This window comes from Prionailurus viverrinus, chromosome B4 (assembly GCF_022837055.1).
Source record: "Prionailurus viverrinus isolate Anna chromosome B4, UM_Priviv_1.0, whole genome shotgun sequence".
Lineage (NCBI taxonomy): Eukaryota > Metazoa > Chordata > Mammalia > Carnivora > Felidae > Prionailurus > Prionailurus viverrinus.
In genome coordinates this window covers 92,960,062-92,966,061 of record NC_062567.1, presented here as the reverse complement: position 1 = coordinate 92,966,061, position 6,000 = coordinate 92,960,062, and the positions used below count along the sequence as shown (strand labels likewise).

The 6,000-nt window shown below is 40.2% G+C and overlaps 1 protein-coding gene across 1 annotated transcript in view; it reads left to right on the top strand.

The window, feature by feature from the left end:
* The first annotated feature begins 5,408 nt into the window (after positions 1–5,408).
* Positions 5,409–6,000, top strand: part of TSPAN8 (tetraspanin 8) — a 121,266-nt gene continuing 120,674 nt past the window's right edge. The window contains exon 1 of the mRNA XM_047868488.1: positions 5,409–5,497. The gene's annotated coding sequence lies outside the window, so the exon portion shown is untranslated. The remainder of the gene's footprint in view (positions 5,498–6,000) is intronic.

Genomic DNA, 6,000 nt, shown 5'->3' with positions numbered 1-6,000 from the left:
TGTGTGATGTGACGGAAGTGTTAGCTAATACTAAGCTGCTAATCATGGTACGGTTTATAAATGTATCAAATCAATACTTTGTATGCCCTAAATGTATACAATGTGATGCACCAATTATATCTCATAAAGTTGGAAATCTATATATGTATTTCCATGAGAAAAGGACTAAAAAATTGACTAGAGTAAAAAAAAATTTTTTTAATGTTTATTTATTTTTGAGAGAGAGAAAGAGACAGACTGTGAGCTGGGGAGGGGCAGAGAGGGAGACATAGAATCTGAAGCAGGCTCCAGGCTCTGAGCTGTCAGCACAGAGCCCGACGCAGGGCTCGAACCCACGAACTGTGGATCATGCCCTGAGCTGAAGTTGGACGCTTAACAGACTGAGCCACCCAGGTGCCCCCAAAATTGACTAAAGTTTGGAAGTAATTTTTCTTTTTCTTTGTTTCTGAGAAGGTGAATGGACAAAAGTATAAAATAGACTTTAGTGAATTGCTGAGAGCATCTGATCTCTCCGTTCTACCCCCTCTCCTTCTCTATATTCTTCTCCACATGTGGGGCTGAAAGCCTACAAGCTATTTTCCTGGGATTCCATCACCAGTTGCCTCCCTGTTAGGTTCTACCAGCGGGAGACATTGGCAGGTAATTGGGAACTGGGAAGAGGGAAGAAACTTTTTTTCCCCCCTTGGCTTCTGGCAGAAGCTTCCGGTAGTAGAGGCCACTAGCCAGTGTGAGCTCTGGTTTCTCATTCAGTGTGTCCACTGGCAGTGGTGGGGAGTGTTTGAGCAGGCACTGGTACCACAGGCCACAATAGCCGCATCGGCAGTAGGGAGCTCTCAGCAGCCTCAGAGGCTCACACTGTGGGTTCTGGGTCATACCATTTCCCCCTTCACTTCTTGTCTCCTCAGCATAATAGTGATTCTCTGCAGTTACTGCTCTTTGGGTGAACTTCTCTTTTCTGGCTCATGTAGCTCTTCCAGTATCTTTGTAACCAGTTTCCAGTGTTAAATTGTCGCTGTTTGAAATGACCAGACTGGTTTCTGCTATCCTGGCTGCATACTGACTGATATAGTTCATGGAAGTTTTTCCCTTGTCCATAAACGAGAGCTTATTATCTTTAAGACAGTGGTACCCAAACAAGGTGGTGTCACATTTCTATGCCAATAGAGATATTTATGGTATAACTTGACAAGCCAAAGCAAGTGATGTGAAACCAAAGTGAAAAGAATCAGTCTTCTTGTGCTCTGTATGGTTGCCCGTGCTCCACTCCTGTCAGCATGTTCTTGGATTGAACCTCCAGCAACTGGTAAATATATTTTTTCATTTTTATTTTTTTATTTAAAAAATTTTTTAATGTTTATTTTTGAGAGACAGAGTGTGAGCGGGGGAGGGACAGAGACAGAGAAAGACACAGAATCTGAAGAGGCTCCAGGCTCTGAGCCGTCAGCACATAGCCTGACGCGGGGCTCGAACTCACAAGCCGTGAGATCATGACCTGGGGTGAAGTCGGACACTCAACCCACTGAGCCACCCAGGCACCCCTAAAATATATATATTTTAATGTTTATGTGTGAGAAAGAGAGAGAGAGCGAACTCAAGGGGCAGAGAGAGGAGACAGAATCTCAAGCAGGCTCCGTGCTGTCAGATCCATGAGGGGCTTGATGCCAGGAACTGTGAGATCATGACCTGAGCCGAAATCAAGATTCAGACACCCAACTGACTGACCCACTAAGGTGCCCCAGTAAAATCTTTGATACTGCACACATATGGATGTCTTTTTCTCCTTATCTGGAGGGCAATAAAGTTGAGGGGTGGGGGAAAGACCACCGAGAGCAATACTAATTGCTACCTTTTGTGGCCGCCTGTCTTATTACAGGAGCTCGTCAATATTGTTGTGTAAAACGATTGTCGACAACTTTGTAAAATCTATGTGTACATAGGAAATTATTGTTAAACTTCTAAGACAGACATTTGTCTCACACGTTTCATTTTTATTGTGTTTTATGAAATAAATGGTTCATTCCTGGTCTAAAAAGTGTTACGAATGTCAGAATGTAAATCAATTGCATCATTAAGCACACAGACTTAGTTCATCAGTTTTATAGCTATTTTTTGGTAACAAGATTTTCCTGATGAAGGAAGCAGTATATTGACTTATTTTATTTTATTTATTTTTATTTTTATTTTTTTTATATTGACTTATTAAAAAAAAATTTTTTTTTCAACGTTTTATTTATTTTTGGGACAGAGAGAGACAGAGCATGAACGGGGGAGGGGCAGAGAGAGAGGGAGACACAGAATCGGAAACAGGCTCCAGGCTCCGAGCCATCAGCCCAGAGCGGGGCTCGAACTCACGGACCGCGAGATCGTGACCTGGCTGAAGTCGGACGCTCAACCGACTGCGCCACCCAGGCGCCCCAATATTGACTTATTTTAAAGAACACTGCTTTGGAAGACTTTAATAGCAATTTTAAATTTAGTGCTTTTTAAAAAAAATTTCATATCATTTTACATATACCATGATATAGAATTTAAGAATAATATAGCATAGAATATTATAAATAAGAATTATAAATATAAATATAAATATTTATATTATATTATACATATTATAATTATAAAGAATATATTATAAATTATATATGATAACATAAATAAGATTTAATTGATTGGGATTCTGTCTTCCTTCTTGATTGTGACATCTTTGAAAATAGCCTGTGGCCTAATGATAACCATAACAATTTTTTCCCCTATCATTTATTTACCATTAGGCACCTGGTTAGCATATTGTAAATATTTGTTATATAAATGAACACACGTATATATAAAGATACATTTAATTCTTATCGAGAGAATAAGAATTATTAATTCTTTTTCTTTCTTTCTTTTTTAAACGTTTATTTATTTTTGAGACAGAGAGACAGAGCATGAACAGGGGAGGGTCAGAGAGAGGGAGACACAGAGCCTGAAACAGGCTCCAGGCTCTGAGCTGTCAGCACAGAGCCCCACGTGGGGCTTGAACTCACGGACCGCGAGATCATTACCTGAGCCAAAGTCGGCCGCTTAACCGACTGAGCCACTCAGGCGCCCCTATTAATTCTTTTTCTTGAGAGAAAGACTTTATCTTAAAGGTAAAAGAATAAAACTATTTACGTATATAAGGGACAACTCAAGTACAGTTTACTTAAATAATGGACTATGAAGTAGGAACAGTGTCGGAACCAAGGGTTCATAGCTCAATTTTTATCACTCATTGGTACAAAGGGATGAAGCAGAGAGCAGTAGAAAGAACTACAAAGAACCACGAGGGAGAGAGGATTACCTTGAGTTGATAGAGCAGAGCAATGAACTTTGGTGGAAAAGCAGGCCAATTCAAGGCAATCTCCAAGAAGACAAAGGAATGCTCACTTTGATTTTGGTTTCCCCTCTCTGTCTGATTTCCTAAGGGCTCATCATTGGCTGAACCCAGCCAGAACCCAGAGGGTGTGGAAATCCTGTTGATGCAGAGGATAAGTCAGACTTCCAAGATAGAGAGCAGAGTGCAGAAGTTTGGCAAGTAGAGTGGAAGATGCATTATATACAACTATAGCTTTCTTTTCAAGAGATTTTTCTTTTTTTTTTTTTTTTTTTTTTTTTTTTAAATTTTTTTTTTCAACGTTTATTTATTTTTGGGACAGAGAGAGCCGGAGCATGAACGGGGGAGGGGCATAGAGAGAGGGAGACACAGAATCGGAAACAGGCTCCAGGCTCTGAGCCATCAGCCCAGAGCCTGACGCGGGGCTCGAACTCCCGGACTGCGAGATCGTGACCTGGCTGCAGTCGGACGCTTAACCGACTGCGCCACCCAGGCGCCCCGACAAGAGATTTTTCTTTAGCTCCATTGAAAGAAAGGATTTCTAAAAGACATAAATATACATTGTACATTTATTTACATGGAAGTCTCTCTCTACACAGTATCGCCATTTATTCCGAAGTCATTTAATGATTTATTCATTTTGGAAAATATTTCGGACATATATAAGAGGGTTTGTATAGAAAGAAGAGTTATATAGCTAAAATACAGCTTAATATATAAAACATTATGAAAAATGAATCAAAGTCCTTAGATGTTCTCTCTATTCACATTCTTTTCCTCCTCTGCAGAGGTAGCCAGCCTCTGGAATCTGGTGAATATTCTCATTCATTTCTTTGATTGTTAATATTTATCTTTACCCACCCAAACAATATATAGAATTGTTGTTGTTCAGTTAGTATAATTCAGTTATACAAGATGCATACATTCTAGAGATCTAATGTATAACATAGAGCCTGTAGGTAGCAATAATGTTTTGTGTAACCAAACATTTGTTAAGAGGGTAAATATCATGTTGTGGTCTTACAAAGAAAGAAAGAAAGAAAGAAAGAAAGAAAGAAAGAGGAAAGAAAGAAGAAAGGAAAGAAGGAAGGAAGAAGAAAGAAAGAAAAAAAGAATAAAGGAAAGAAGGAAGGAAGAAAGAAAGAAAATAGGAAAAGAAAGAGACAAAGGAAAGGAAAGGCAAGGGAAGGGAAGGGGAGGGAAAGGAAGGGAAGGGGAGGGGAGGAGAGGGAAGGGAAGGAGACACCAGAAAACTTTGGATTGAGGCGATAGTTTCATAGGTGTAGGCATATGTCCTAACTTATTAAAATGTATACATTAAGTTTTAACTCAATAAAGCTGTTAGAAAACCTTATATAAATGATATCACATTTCATGAATTAGTCTGCAACTTGATATTTTTCACTCAACATTTTAATTTTGGGGCATATATGCCCCGGGTTGGTATGTTTAACACTCTTTCTTTCTACTTCACTTTCGTTGTCCCATAATTTTCTGTGACTTAATGATGCAAGTCCACTTATTGTTCTCATTAGAATCCTATGATTTTAAAAATCAGGGTCTTCATTGTAGTCATGGTTTTCTTTATACTAGTTTCCTTATCAGAATGCATGCTGCAGTAGTGGAGATTAATGAATTGTAACTATTTTCTTTTTAAGAAATTTACCTCAGAAGAGAGGAAGCCCTGAGTAAATTTTATTTTCCTCTATCCCTATCTGCACTTTCAACCTTGAATGTGTTAACCTATGCAAAATACTTGGAAGGGAACCTGGCAGAGGGTAAGTGCTAAAGAAGCATCATCTGAAGGATGCTGGAGCATTAGGATAAGGAGCCAGACTGTCTGGCTTTGAATCTCCACCGTGCTGCTTAATACCTGTGTGGCTTTGGGCAAGTTACTCAGCCTTTCTGTGCCTCAGGTCCCTCGTTTGTAAAATGAGGGTATAACAACAGTCCCTACCTCACAGGGTATTTTGGAGGATTAAATGTGTAAATGAAGACATGCAGAGAACATAGAACGCACCCAGCCAATAGTAAGTGGTTGTGTTTGTTATTTCAGCTTCCTTGGGCCCTTGCTCTGGACCTCGTGCTCTTTGGACCCTGCATTCTCTGCTGTCTTGGAACTTGGATACACCAATTCTTGCCAAGGTTGTAGTGAGTTGATGAGTCACTCCGTTCCGTGGTATTTCCCTTTAACACACTTGTGCTGAATGAGCCTGAAATATCATGTCCTGAGGGTGAGCATGTCTTCCCGGCACTGATCGAGTGGCACCACACATCTATTTCCAGTCTAGAGGACACCATCTCCATCCCTCCCCCTTCCTTCACAAGCGTTATGACACGGAGACTTTGTTGTTTCTTTTTATAGGAATATACATTTTTGTTGAAAAAGCTACTAGCAGCCGAGTTGGTGACATGACCTAAACTTTTAAAGATTTGTTTCTTTCCTCCCAGCTTAATGCTTCTTCCTCATATAACTTGTATTTCCTCTAGCTGGAGGTGGTGGGTGGGAACCAATGTTGTGAGCATTGTTCAGTTGGAGTGCCAGCCTCTCTCACCTCATGGAGCTTTCACCAAGTCCAGGGAGGTCTCGCACATATGTTCTTGGATCCGCTGTTCCATGACTCCTTTGTTCCAGTGAGCAGCACTAA